The sequence below is a fragment of the Lutjanus erythropterus genome, chromosome 12, assembly GCF_056507025.1.
Source record: "Lutjanus erythropterus isolate fLutEry1 chromosome 12, fLutEry1.hap2, whole genome shotgun sequence".
Taxonomy (NCBI): domain Eukaryota; kingdom Metazoa; phylum Chordata; class Actinopteri; order Lutjaniformes; family Lutjanidae; genus Lutjanus; species Lutjanus erythropterus.
In genome coordinates, this window is record NC_139328.1 from 20,864,829 (window position 1) to 20,880,422 (window position 15,594).

General features: G+C 37.5%; 3 long non-coding RNA genes across 4 annotated transcripts; all 3 read right to left on the bottom strand.

Moving 5' to 3' along the window:
• Nucleotides 1-824: 824 nt before the first annotated feature.
• On the bottom strand, nt 825-3,611 carry LOC146317939 (uncharacterized). 2 transcript variants are annotated; one of them, XR_014771697.1, is made up of 3 exons: nt 2,977-3,611; nt 1,296-1,584; nt 825-894 (listed from the first exon to the last, which is right to left on the bottom strand). It is a non-coding gene; the product is annotated as an uncharacterized LOC146317939 (long non-coding RNA). The 2 variants fall into 2 exon arrangements; XR_014771698.1 differs by lacking the exon at nt 2,977-3,611 and adding an exon at nt 1,894-1,908.
• A 702-nt stretch (nt 3,612-4,313) lies between these two features.
• Nucleotides 4,314-5,316, bottom strand: LOC146317940 (uncharacterized). The gene is made up of 3 exons (XR_014771699.1): nt 5,097-5,316; nt 4,665-4,738; nt 4,314-4,379 (listed from the first exon to the last, which is right to left on the bottom strand). It is a non-coding gene; the product is annotated as an uncharacterized LOC146317940 (long non-coding RNA).
• Nucleotides 5,317-8,642: 3,326 nt separating this feature from the next.
• Nucleotides 8,643-10,958, bottom strand: LOC146317941 (uncharacterized). Its single transcript, XR_014771691.1, has 2 exons — nt 9,076-10,958; nt 8,643-8,871 (listed from the first exon to the last, which is right to left on the bottom strand). It is a non-coding gene; the product is annotated as an uncharacterized LOC146317941 (long non-coding RNA).
• Nucleotides 10,959-15,594: the final 4,636 nt, after the last annotated feature.

Sequence of the window (15,594 nt, forward strand, 5' to 3'; positions counted from 1 at the left end):
GTTCTGGACATAAGACATTTGAAGACATCGTCTTGAGCTTTGATCAACATTTTTCACTGTTTTCTGATATTTTATGGCCTAATCAACTAATCAACTGAGAAAATAATGGACTGATTAGTCAATGATAAAAAATAATCAATAGTTGCAGTCTTAAAAACTTTGTATAAGGCTAAGCAATTTCACCACATTTTAAATTGAGGTTATAATGGAAAGGAATCAAGTAACATTACTTATTATCATGATACTTGGATTATTTTACTGACTACATTTTTAAACAGTAATTGTATCAAAACACATTTTTAAAGTAGCCCTCTTAACCCTGGACACAACTGGGATTGATTTATGTGATGCACATTCAGAGTGGGACAGACTGTAACGACAGCTCTTTGTATTTGACATCAACTCACATAATCTGTGATTGTGTAGTAGACATGCAAGTGAGTTTTATTTATTGTAGACAAACATGAATACCATGTTTCAAAAGAGGTCTAGCAGGAAGTTACTGACACTCAAATAAAAATTGTTAATACCGTCCGCGGTCTCCCCTAAATACCCTTTGTTTACCTTTTGGATTCCTGTCTGTCCCTTACCACCCTGTAACAGAACAAACACAAATCATTATTAATTGATATCAGCACTGTGATCGGCACAAAACAAACTCACACTAATATCAGCCTTTTCAATGTTGCATAATTTTAGCAACTGTTTTTCAAAATGCAGATGCTGGGGAATTCAAGTTGTTTACTGTAAGTTAAAAAAAAAAATGAACAAACAGGCTCAAAAATCAAGCAAGTTTAGTCTTACCGGGGCGCTAGATCCACCTGCCCCCAAAGAGAAGCGAACTTTAGGTATTTGTTCACTTTTTCCAGAGTTGTGCGCACTTATTCCCTCCACCTGTAGCAGAATCAGGAGAAAGTATCTGTTATTTTTCACAGAAAAACCATGCAAACACTTGACAATACCGTTGTGCTACAATAAAAATAATTAAAGGGTGATGAACAGACTGAAAATATCATCAAATAGCACTTAATTTAATAGATAACACATGTTAACAAAGTTTTCTTTTGGGGGACATAATTTGCAGTTGAAAACATTAATCACAGTGTATTGCAATATGTCATCACAATCCTCAGCATGTTGAAAAAATGTTTAAAATCGTAATAATATTGTGTTATCACTTAAGTGTCACAATAATATAATATCAAGAGGCCTCTGGTAATTCCCAACCTTAATGTTTAGACTGAAAACAGACCATTGAGAAAACACAAATTAAACTCCTGCATGGATCTTCTTACCGGATCAAGAGACTGTTGTTGTTGTTGTTGTTGTTGTTGATCATCTGTCACCAGAGCAGCTGCATCAGTAGAAGTGAAGGCTGTGATGAGCAGGAAAACCTGCAGACACAACAGCAACAGCACAGTTCTGTCCATGACTGATGAACTGAAGAGTCTGATACAGCTCGACTGCACGATTTGAAATGGTTTGTCCAATTTCGTTATATGTTTGTTTGACTGAAGTCCTTGCATCTATGTTGCAATCTTGACCTTCGTGCCCAGATCAGTAAACATATTGTCTGCCAGCAGCCTGTTAGATAAGAACACTGAGAATGAAAAAAAAGTGATTAATTTAGTAATCAATTCATAATCAGCTCTTGACATAACTTAAGTGACATTACATATGTAGTTTATGTTGTAAAATGTTGCAGTTTGGTTAGGTTTCGGTACAAAAATGACTTAGGATGAGCAAGATTGTTTTTTGGGTTAAAATAGCAAAATACATTATATATGTCACATGATGGAAGTGACGTGACTTCCACAATAAAATAACACAACGGAAGTCATATCCATGATGAACTTTTAAGTTACTCAAAACTTTAAATAAGTCTGTGTTTACTTTTTTCCGCGCATCACTCAAACACCAGTCAGGTCCAACGGGCTTTGGGATATGTTTTCTCTCGTTTGGTAGGTGTGTGACAGGTGTTATCCAATCAGCAGTGATGTGTGTAAAGGCACTGTAGTGCATACACAGCAGTGTTCAATGCAGCACTGTGTCTGTTTAAATAAATGTTGTGCTACGTTTTGTGAGGGCTGAATGTGGCCCAGGCTATGAGTTATCTGTTTGTGTCCACACCAAAAGCAGTGCAGCGTCTCAGCAGGGACTACTGGCATTTATGGACATGGTTTTAGGTGTGACGACAGGGAGAAGCGTCCATGGAAGCACTGACCCGATTAGTTAGTCGGTGTTAGATATGATAGACAGATGTTTCATCCAATCACCTGCCGAGTGTTTTAGAAAGTGCCTGCCCATTTCCAAACGGTTTCTAAGAACAACCTCCATGATGGTTCTGTGTAACAAACCATCTGGTGTGTCAGGTTAGCCCACCACCTCCAAGTGTGGACCTTCTCGCTCCTTATACTTTTACTATGATGCTTACTAGGTCCAGTAGGGGGCGCTGCCTAACAGTAAATGGACACCAACACGCAGGTTGCCTTTGTAGATATAAATGGCTAATTTACAGCAACAAAAAGACAACAATTGTTATTTTCAGGTGATTGTACAGTGATGAAAACATGCTTATGAATCGTATCTCCCATTTTGGTCATATTTCTGCCAAATACCCCTGTAAATCTTACACACTGGACCTTCAAACAGAACTACTATCAACTATCACTTCACTATCAGTTATTGCCTATGGAAAGGGAAACACTGAATGTGACACAAACTGCCTTGTTTACAGGTGGTCAGTGATAGAAGACGTACTTAGATAATTCTTTTAAACTGAACTAATAATTTAACCATGTGAAAACACTCCATTACAAATTAAAAAAGTCCTGGGAACAGTTGGGTCCTTGTCTATCTTATTGCCTATTTATTTTTTTGTGAAGCACAGATTCTTCTTCTGTCTGTTGCAAAATAACAATAAATGATGTGGTGAAGTGCCACTATTTAGTATTAACAGTGTACAGATCTTCTTACCAGACCAGGAGACGGTTGAGTCGTTGGTGGTGGAGTGAAGGCTGTGATGAGCAGGAAAACCTGCAGGCACAACAGGACTAGCAGAACAGTTCTGTCCATGACTGATGAACTGAAGAGTTTGATACAGCTGTGAGACACACAGGTCTTTATATACTCACTGTCACACAATTAGTTCAATATAGATAAGGAGAAGGCAATTAAGAGGGTGTATGCAGATATGTTTATCCACACAGACTATGTGAGATGGTTTGTTTACATCCAAGAACTTTCTCCAACTCAGCAGCTCAAAATCACAAGTCATACTGTTCACTCCACCAAATTCCATCATTCCCATCAAAAATAGCAAATGTCACTGCCACTGCCAGAAATCTAGCAGTAATATTTGATTCAGAGCTCAGCTTCCAAACACACATCAAAAAAGTTGCCCAGTCCTGTTTTCTCCATCTACGCACCATTTCAAGAACCAAACCACTGCTCCCACACTCTGACCTGGAAAAAGTCATTCACTCATTCATATTCTCCAGACTTGATTACTGTAATTCACTCCTGTCTGGAGTGTCTGGAAAAATACCACTACTTCTTAATGGTTTTGATGACATCACATCACTCCAGTCCTGAGTTCCCTCCATTCGTTTCCTGTGCATTTTAGAATTGATTTGAAAGATTTTAAACTTCTTAAAATACATTTTTGTAGACTTGCTTTTATGTGATGTCATCGTCTCTTTTTAATATATTTCATTTTTATTCTTTTATTTGCAGTTATTTGTATTGACATTACATGAAAAATAAAAAATATATAAAATTCATCAAGAAATTCATTAATCACAAATAAAATTTTGAGAAAAATCACAATACACTGTGACAAAAAAGTACTGAGAGTAAAATTTAATGTGTGTTATATTTCCTGGTTTGCTGGTTTACACAAGAGTATTGACCCTTAATGTAGCAAATTTAGCATATTAGCATAGTGTATAAAGATTTACATGCACAATGCAAATGGAAAACCAAAAGACATCAGCTTTCTTGCAGAGGAGATATTCTTCATGCAGGTTTTCATCTCTTCAGTTTGCTTGTCTTGGTTGTGCCATTTTCCGTCTCTCCTCTCTGTAACAGAACAAACACAAATAATTATTAATTGATATCAGCACTGTGATCGGCACAAAACAAACTCAGACTAATATCAGCCTTTTCATTGTTGAGTAATTTTACCAACTGTTTTTCAAAATGCAGATGCTGGGGAATTCAAGTTGTTTACTGTAAGTTAAAAAAAAAACCAAACGGGCTCAAAAATCAAGCAAGGTAAGTCTTACCCAGACGCTACAGCCACCTGACCTCGTACTACAGTCGCGAAATCCACGTTTTTGTCTACTTTTTCCAAAGTTGTGCACACTTATTCCCTCCATCTGTAGCAGAATCAGGAGAAAGTATCTGTTATTTTGCACAGAAAAACCATGTTCTTCTACAGTTGTAATGTGTTTATCTGTGCAGAGACCACAAGCTGCCAATACAAACAAAACAAAAAATCAGTGTTTGACATTTAGTGGGGTTGGCAGACTGATATCAAATCGATAAAGCATAGTGTTGCAATATTTTGTGTGGCAATATTGTACTGATACATGGAATTCAAGCACTGATCTTTTATTATACACAGTGAATCCTTCTGGTACTAGAACAATAAAATCAATTACTTTTTCAGTCCACTAAACTGAAGGTCACAGTCAGTGGGATTTGTTGATGTTTATGATAGTGTTGGTTGGTCTGTCTGCTTGACAATACCGTTGTGCTACAATAAAAATAATTTAAGGGTGATGAACAGACTGAAAATATCATCAAATAGCACTTAAATTAATAGATAACACATGTTAACAAAGTTTTCATAATTGATTAATGGGGACATAATTTGCAGTTGAAAACATTATTAATCACAATGTATTGCAATATGTCATCACAATCCTCAGCATGTTGAAAAAATGTTTAAAATCGTAATAATATTGTGCTATCACTTAAATGTCACAATAATATAATATCAAGAGGCCTCTGGTAATTCCCAACCTTAATGTTTAAACTGAAAACAGACCATTGAGAAAACACAAATTAAGCTCCTGCATGGATCTTCTTACCGGATCAAGAGACTGTTGTTGTTGTTGTTGTTGTTGTTGTTGATCGTCTGTCACCAGAGCAGCTGCATCAGTAGAAGTGAAGGCTGTGATGAGCAGGAAAACCTGCAGACACAACAGCAACAGCACAGTTCTGTCCATGACTGATGAACTGAAGAGTCTGATACAGCTCGACTGCACGATTTGAAATGGTTTGTCCAATTTCATCGTTATGTGTTTGTTTGACTGAAGTCCTTGCATCCATGTTGCAATCTTGACCTTCGTGCCCAGATCAGTAAACATATTGTCTGCCAGCAGCCTGTTAGATAAGAACATTGAAAATATTTAAAAAGGTGATTAATTTAGTAATCAAATCATAATCAGCTCTTGACATAACTCAAGTGACATTACATATGTAGTTTATGTTGTAAAATGTTGCAGTTTGGTGAAGTTTTGGTACAAAAATGACTTAGGGTGAGCAAAAGATGCAAGAATCCATCTTTCCAGTGGCACATTCAATCTGAAAACTGTGTGCACTGTTTTGCTTCGTTTTCTGGATTGAACAGTGTACAACAGGCTTTGGGATATGTTTTCTCTCGTTTGGTAGGTGTGTGACAGGTGTTATCCAATCAGCAGTGATGTGTGTAAAGGCACTGTAGTGCATACACAGCAGTGTTCAATGCAGCACTGTGTCTGTTTAAATAAATGTTGTGCTACGTTTTGTGAGGGCTGAATGTGGCCCAGGCTATGAGTTATCTGTTTGTGTCCACACCAAAAGCAGTGCAGCGTCTCAGCAGGGACTACTGGCATTTATGGACATGGTTTTAGGTGTGACGACAGGGAGAAGCGTCCATGGAAGCACTGACCCGATTAGTTAGTCGGTGTTAGATATGATAGTCAGATGTTTCATCCAATCACCTGCTGAGTGTTTTAGAAAGTGCCTGCCCATTTCCAAACATTTTCTAAGAACAACCTCCATGATGGTTCTGTGTAACAAACCATCTGGCGTGTCAGGTTAGCCCACCACCTCCAAGTGTGGACCTTCTCGCTCCTTATACTTTTACTATGATGCTTACTAGGTCCAGTAGGGGGCGCTGCCTAACAGTAAATGGACACCAACACGCAGGTTGCCTTTGTAGATATAAATGGCTAATTTACAGCAACAAAAAAGACAACAATTGTTATTTTCAGGTGATTGTACAGTAATGAAAACATGCTTATGAATCGTATCTTCCATTTTGGTCATATTCTGCCAAATACCCCTGTAAATCATACACACTGACCTTCAAACAGAACTACTATCAACTATCACTTCACTATCAGTTATTGCCTATGGAAAGGGAAACACTGAATGTGACACAAACTGCCTTGTTTACAGGTGGTCAGTGATAGAAGATGTACTTAGATCATTCTTTTAAACTGAACTAATAATTTAACCATGTGAAAACACTCCATTACAAATAAAAAGTCCTGAGGCCGTCCTGTGTGGAGTTTGAGTGTTCTTCCTATGTTTGCATATTGTCTCTGGGTGCTCCGGCCTCCTCCCACAGTCCAAAGACATGCAGTTTAATTTTGACTCTTAATTGTCCACATGTGTGAATGAATGGTTGTTTTTCTTTATGTTTCAGCCACTTGATGAACTGGCAACCAGTCAAGGATGTACAATGTCTCTCAGCGCCATGAACACTGCACACAAAGAGCTTGTGTATTTTCACTTCAGTACACAAACTGAACTATGGTTGTGAAAACGTAAAGGCTGACTGACTCCATCTTGTGGTCACATTATGCAGCTCTAAAAAGATTACTTTGTATTTCATTTTATCAAATGATAAGAATCCCAAAGATTTAAGAATGTATCTTGTTATATTTTTGACATAAATATGATAGTCAGTATAGAGAGTCTGTTTTGATTTTCAAATTAGGATACACAGTATATATATGTATCGTGTATCAAGATGCATGTCATTTTGCACGGGAAAGAGATGTGAAAGATTTGTTGATGAGCCTCACAGCGTGCTGGCCACCTGTTCCACCATGGCTTTTTCCAGATGTAGACCTTTCAGTGTTAGCCCAACCAAGAAGAAGGACGCAGGTGATCCAGTGATGTTAATTAAGTAAGTACTGTATATATACTGTATATATACACTATATACTATATATATGTATACACATACGCACCAAAATGAGAGAAAACATATCCCAAAACCTGCTGCACACTGTGGACCACCGTTTTAAGGAAACTTGCTATTCAATCCAGAAACCAAAGCAAAACTGTGAGCACAGTTTTCAGATCGAATGTGCCCCTGGAAAGATGGTTTCTTGCATGATTTTGTGATCTCAGGAACCCAGCTGCCTTGCAACATAAGTGGTGGACTGGATGGATGGCCTAAACAACCAGGGCTTAAAGAGTTACTTAAAGTTTTGAGTCAAGTAAAAATTTGTCATCAACCTGACATCCGTTGCATCACTTGTGTCGAGTGGTGTAACTTCCATAACATGAGGTACATAACGTTGTTATTTTAATCCACTATCTTTTCTTAAACCTAACCAAGTAGTTTCATTGCCCAAACTTAACCAAACGGTCACATGAGTTTTTTATCTAACAAGCTGCTGGCAGACAGTATGTTCACTGCTCTAGGAACCGAGGTCAAAGGAGGGATTGCAGCAGAAGGCAGCTAAGACAAACAAACATGTAATGATGGAATTGTACGTATAAAATGAACCATTTCAAATCATGCAGTCGAGCTGTATCAGACTCTTCATTTCATCAGTCATGGACAGAACTGTGCTGTTGCTGTTGTGTCTGCAGGTTTTTCCTGCTCATCACAGCCTCACTTCTACTGATGCTGCAGGTAACAGACAATCAACAACATGGTAAGAAGATCCATGATTATCAGATTATCCAGCACCACAATGTGTCTTTCCATTGTTATGCAGATGACACACAGATATTGTCCAAGAACTTTCTCCAACTCAGCAGCTCAAAATCACAAGTCATACTGTTCACTCCACCAAATTCCATCATTCCCATCAAAAATAGCAAATGTCACTGCCACTGCCAGAAATCTAGCAGTAATATTTGATTCAGAGCTCAGCTTCCAAACACACATCAAAAAAGTTGCCCAGTCCTGTTTTCTCCATCTACGCACCATTTCAAGAACCAAACCACTGCTCCCACACTCTGACCTGGAAAAAGTCATTCACTCATTCATATTCTCCAGACTTGATTACTGTAATTCACTCCTGTCTGGAGTGTCTGGAAAAATACCACTACTTCTTACTGGTTTTGATGACATCACATTACTCCAGTCCTGAGTTCCCTCCATTGGTTTCCTGTGCATTTTAGAATTGATTTGAAAGATTTGAAACTTCTTAAAACGCATTTTTATAGACTTGCTTTTATGTGATGTCATCGTCTCTTTGTAATATATTTTCAATTTTTATTCTTTCATTTGCACTTATTTGTATTGACATTACATGAAAAATAAAAAAAATATAACATTCATTAAGAAATTCATTAATCACAAATAAAATTTTGAGGAAAAATCACAATACACTGTGACAAAAAAGTATTGAGAGTAAAATTTAATGTGTTATATTTCCTGGTTTGCTGGTTTACACAAGAGTATTGACCCTTAATGTAGCAAATTTAGCATATTAGCATAGTGTATAAAGATTTACATGCACAATGTAAATGGAAAACCAAAAGACATCAGCTTTCTTGCAGAGGAGATATTCTTCATGCAGGTTTTCATCTCTTCAGTTCGCTTGTCTTGGTTGTGCCATTTTCTTCAGTTCACTGACAGAAAAAAGGAAAATAAAAAAGGTGAGATGAGAACAAGAAGACCAATCAGTTACAGCAATTACAGGATCATCCAAACATATTTGTTTCAAACAATCAATCACACAATAGTTCACAATACATATAATCTACTTTATCACAATAATAACACAGATGTCGATCTATGCTAATATTTATTCTCAAAATATGAAGCACATTTACAATTGGATCTTCATAAACAGCGAAGAATGCAGGGTCTGTTGGGTGTGGGATCTGTAAAGAGAGAGAAAAATAGAGTCAACTGAATTTAACATAGTCCAAAGTCAGTAAAACAAAAGGTATTGGCTTGTTCCATTTTCTGTCTGCAGGTGTTGAACCTGAAGGCAACACAATCAGCAGCATGGGAAACACCTGCAGAGCCTCATTCATAAAAGCCAGATGTGTATTGTTTTATTTAATCTTCTCTGTTGCAGCACACACTCATTCATCCACTCACTACACACCTGATATTACAGACTTGACCTGCTCATTTGTTTGTTTTCTGTTTTTTCCACTTTTTTGTTGTAGGGAAGACCAGCGAGTGTTGTGACACCGGGTGAGTGGTGAAACTGTCAGGTTGACCAATCAGAAAAACATGCCATCATTATGGTGACGTCTCTGTGAGCAACATTGTGGATTTTAAAACCACAAATCAGATTTTCAGGTAAGAAACTAATTTTTTATCAAGACTATTATTTTTACCCAGTGTTAATTGAGTTATAGATCCAACAGTTTGACTTATATGACCTGAAGTAGCAGTTTCTCTGGTTTAATTTGATGCTTTGCAATCATGCTACGTTCAAGCCAACACGCTAAAACAGTTGGCAGTGTAATGGCTCCTTGGGCTGGGGACAGCTGTAACAGATTAAAAAACAAGAATTGCTGCATTGTGTGCATGGAGCACTGCAAACTCGAGGCCAAAAGACGTGTGTGTAAAGTGTGTATGTTTTCAGTTCTGGAGCCACACATCCTACAGCCCAGGAGCAGCTGTCTGCATTTCAGAAGACTACAGATACATTTAATAAAAAGTTGGATTCCAAATTTAAAATAAGGAACAGTATACTACCATGCACAGTGCATACACAGCTGCCAATTTATTATCATGACCTCTGGTGCAAAAATGCTTCACCTGGTGGAAATTTTACCATTTTTGTTTTTAAATCAATCAATCAATCAATCAATCAATCAATCAATCAATCAATCAATCAATCAATCAATCAATCAATCAGTTGTGCACAACAACCAAAGGAACAGCTGGACAAACTAATAAATGTAATGGACATAAAACACTCAGAGCTGCAGCGATTAATCTGTTATTAATCAACTGTTAAATCAATCTGCACTATTTTGACAATTGATTAATTGTTCTGAGTCATTTTTTAATTAAAATGCTGTCAAAATTGATTGAACACTGATTTCATCTTCTTAAATGTGAATATTTTGTGGTTTCTTTACTCCTCTCTGACAGTAAGCTGAATATCTTTGAGTTCTGGACATAAGACATTTGAAGACATCGTCTTGAGCTTTGATCAACATTTTTCTGTGTTTTCTGACATTTTATGGCCCAATCAACTAATCAACTGAGAAAATAATCGACTGATTAGTCAATGATAAAAAATAATCATTAGTTGCAGTCTTAAAAACTTTGTATAAGGCTAAGCAATTTCACCACATTTTAAATTGAGGTTATAATGGAAAGGAATCAAGTAACATTACTTATTATCATGATACTTGGATTATTTTACTGACTACATTTTTCAACAGTAATTGTATCAAAACACATTTTTAAAGTAGCCCTCTTAACCCTGGACACAACTGGGATTGATTTATGTGATGCACATTCAGAGTGGGACAGACTGTAACGACAGCTCTTTGTATTTGACATCAACTCACATAATCTGTGATTGTGTAGTAGACATGCAAGTGAGTTTTATTTACTGTAGACAAACATGAATACCATGTTTCAAAAGAGGTCTAGCAGGAAGTTACTGACACTCAAATAAAAATTGTTAATACCATCCCCGGTCTCCCCTAAATACCCTTTGTTTACCTTTTGGATTCCTGGTTCTGTCCGTCCTCTCTGTAACAGAACAAACACAAATAATTATTAATTGATATCAGCACTGTGATCGGCACAAAACAAACTCACACTAATATCAGCCTTTTCAATGTTGAGTAATTTTAGCAACTGTTTTTCAAAATGCAGATGCTGGGGAATTCAAGTTGTTTACTGTAAGTTAAAAAAAACAACAACAAACAGGTTCAAAAATCAAACAAGTTTAGTCTTACCCCGACGCTACATCCACCTGACCTCGTACTACAGTCGCGAAATCCACGTTTTCGTCCACTTTTTCCAAAGTTGTGCACACTTATTCCCTCCACCTGTAGCAGAATCAGGAGAAAGTATCTGTTATTTTGCACAGAAAAACCATGTTCTTCTACAGTTGTAATGTGTTTATCTGTGCAGAGACCACAAGCTGCCAATACAAACAAAACAAAAAATCAGTGTTTGACATTTAGTGGGGTTGGGAGACTGATATCAAATCGATACAGCATAGTGTTGCAATATTTTGTGTGGCAATATTGTACTGATACATGGAATTCAAGCACTGATCTTTTATTATACACAGTGAATCCTTCTGGTACTAGAACAATAAAATCAATTACTTTTTCAGTCCACTAAACTGAAGGTCACAGTCAGTGGGATTTGTTGGTGTTTATGATAGTGTTGGTTGGTCTGTCTGCTTGACAATAAAATAAAACAATAAAAATAATTAAAGGGTGATGAACAGACTGAAAATATCATCAAATAGCACTTAATTTAATAGATAACACATGTTAACAAAGTTTTCTTTTGGGGGACATAATTTGCAGTTGAAAAAAGTATTAATCACAATGTATTGCAATATGTCATCACAGTCCTCAGCATGTTGAAAAAATGTTTAAAATCGTAATAATATTGTAATTTGTGTGTTTTAACTGTTACCTTACTTATTACTTAATGAAACTATCGAAGGGCTGTGGGTGAAGGAAGAGCACGAGGAGAGCTTCGACTGTTTTTACTTGATCCACTTTAACGTCCCGAAGGAACGTAGGACAACTGATTACTGACAACAAAAGTGACATTTCACATCTAATATATCACTCCGCCAATCTTGATCATAACTCATGTGACCTGCACATAAGGTGCCCACATTATATAGGTCCAGATTAAACTTTAACAGCAGAATACAACTGTAATTACAATTAATCAAATCATATGGACACAAAATAATGAACAGTGAAAAATAAGAGAATCTGCTGAATATATCCTCACAAAATAAATCTCATCTTACAATATTGTGTTATCACTTAAATGTCACAATAATATAATATCAAGAGGCCTCTGGTAATTCCCAACCTTAATGTTTAGACTGAAAATAAACCATTGAGAAAACACAAATTAAACTCCTGCATGGATCTTCTTACCGGATCAAGAGACTGTTGTTGTTGTTGTTGTTGTTGATCGTCTGTCACCAGAGCAGCTGCATCAGTAGAAGTGAAGGCTGTGATGAGCAGGAAAACCTGCAGACACAACAGCAACAGCACAGTTCTGTCCATGACTGATGAACTGAAGAGTCTGATACAGCTCGACTGCACGATTTGAAATGGTTTGTCCAATTTCATCGTTATATGTTTGTTTGACTGAAGTCCTTGCATCTATGTTGCAATCTTGACCTTCGTGCCCAGATCAGTAAACATATTGTCTGCCAGCAGCCTGTTAGATAAGAACATTGAAAATATTTAAAAAGGTGTTTAATTTAGCAATTAATTCATAATCAGCTCTTGATATAACTCAACTGACATTACATATGTAGTTTATGTTGTAAAATGTTGCACTTTGGTTAGGTTTCAGTACAAAAATGACTTAGGGTGAGCAAAAGATTGTTTTTTGGGTTAAAATAGCAAAATACATTATGTATGTCACATGATGGAAGTGACGTGACTTGCACAACAAAATAACACAATGTTTACTTTTTTCCGTGCAGGACTCCATTCCCGGTCTCCTAAATTGAATACCCGTTTGTTTAGGCCATCCATCCATACCACCACTTATGTTGTGAGGCAGCAGCATTTGTGAGATCATGAAATCATGCAAGAATCCATCTTGCCAGTGGCACATTCAATCTGAAAACTGTGCGCACTGTTTTGCTTCGTTTTCTGGATTGAACAGCACATTTCATTAAAAACGCTGTTCAACAGCATACAACGGGCTTTGGGATATGTTTTCTCTCGTTTGGTAGGTGTGTGACGGGTGTTATCCAATCAGCAGTGATGTGTGTAAAGGCACTGTAGTGCATACACAGCAGTGTTCAATGCAGCACTGTGTCTGTTTAAATAAATGTTGTGATACATTTTGTGAGGGCTGAATGTGGCCCAGGCTATGAGTTATCTGTTTGTGTCCACACCAAAAGCAGTGCAGCGTCTCAGCAGGGACTACTGGCATTTATGGACATGGTTTTAGGTGTGACGACAGGGAGAAGCGTCCATGGAAGCACTGACCTGATTAGTTAGTCAGTGTTAGATATGATAGTCAGATGTTTCATCCAATCACCTGCTGAGTGTTTTTGAAAGTGCCTGCCCATTTCCGAACATTTTCTAAGAACAACCTCCATGATGGTTCTGTATAACAAACCATCTGGCGTGTCAGGTTAGCCCACCACCTCCAAGTGTGGAACTTCTCGCTCCTTATACTTTTACTATGATGCTTACTAGGTCCAGTAGGGGGCGCTGCCTAACAATAAATGGACACCAACACGCAGGTTGCCTTTGTAGATATAAATGGCTAATTTACAGCAACAAAAAAGACAATGATTGTTATTTTCAGGTGATTGTACAGTGATGAAAACATGCTTATGAATCGTATCTCCCATTTTGGTCATATTCTGCCAAATACCCCTGTAAATCATACACACTGACCTTCAAACAGAACTACTATCAACTATCACTTCACTATCAGTTATTGCCTATGGAAAGGGAAACATTGAATGTGACACAAACTGCCTTGTTTACAGGTGGTCAGTGATAGAAGATGTACTTAGATCATTCTTTTAAACTGAACTAATAATTTAACCATCTGAAAACACTCCATTACAAATGAAAAAAGTCCTGAGGCCGTCCTGTGTGGAGTTTGAGTGTTCTTCCTATGTTTGCATATTGTCTCTGGGTGCTCCGGCCTCCTCCCACAGTCCGAAGACACGCAGTTTAATTTTGACTCTTAATTGCCCACATGTGTGAATGAATGGTTGTTTTTCTTTATGTTTCAGCCACTTGATGAACTGGCAACCAGTCCAGGATGTACAATGTCTCTCAGCGCCATGAACACTGCACACAAAGAGCTTGTGTATTTTCACTTCAGTACACAAACTGAACTATGGTTGTGAAAACGTAAAGGCTGACTGACTCCATCTTGTGGTCACATTATGCAGCTCTAAAAAGATTACTTTGTATTTCATTTTATCAAATGATAAGAATCCCAAAGATTTAAGAATGTATCTTGTTATATTTTTTACATAAATATGATAGTCAGTATAGAGAGTCTGTTTTGATTTTCAAATTAGGATACACAGTATATATATGTATCGTATCAAGATGCATGTCATTTTGCACGGGAAAGAGATGTGAAAGATTTGTTGATGAGCCTCACAGCGTGCTGGCCACCTGTTCCACCATGGCTTTTTCCAGATGTAGACCTTTCAGTGTTAGCCCAACCAAGAAGAAGGACGCAGGTGATCCAGTGATGTTAATTAAGTAAGTACTGTATATATACTGTATATATACACTATATACTATATATATGTATACACATACGCACCAAAATGAGAGAAAACATATCCCAAAGCCTGCTGCACACTGTGGACCACCGTTTTAAGGAAACGTGCTATTCAAACCAGAAACCAAAGCAAAACTGTGAGCACAGTTTTCAGATCGAATGTGCCCCTGGAAAGATGGTTTCTTGCATGATTTTGTGATCTCAGGAACCCAGCTGCCTTGCAACATAAGTGGTGGACTGGATGGATGGCTTAAACAAACAGGGCTTAAAGTTAAGAGTTAAGAGACAGTATGTTCACTGCTCTAGGAACCGAGGTCAAAGGAGGGATTGCAACAGAAGGCAGCTAAGACAAACAAACATGTAATGATGGAATTGTACGTATAAAATGAACCATTTCAAATCATGCAGTCGAGCTGTATCAGACTCTTCAGTTCATCAGTCATGGACAGAACTGTGTTGCTGCTGTTGTGTCTGCAGGTTTTTCCTGCTCATCACAGCCTCACTTCTACTGATGCTGCAGGTAACAGACAATCAACAACATGGTAAGAAGATCCATGATTATCAGATTATCCAGCACCACAATGTGTCTTTCCATTGTTATGCAGATGACACACAGATATCGTCCAAGAACTTTCTCCAACTCAGCAGCTCAAAATCACAAGTCATACTGTTCACTCCACCAAATTCCATCATTCCCATCAAAAATAGCAAATGTCACTGCCACTGCCAGAAATCTAGCAGTAATATTCACACATCAAAAAAGTTGCCCAGTCCTGTTTTCTCCATCTACGCACCATTTCAAGAACCAAACCACTGCTCCCACACTCTGACCTGGAAAAAGTCATTCACTCATTCATATTCTCCAGACTTGATTACTGTAATTCACTCCT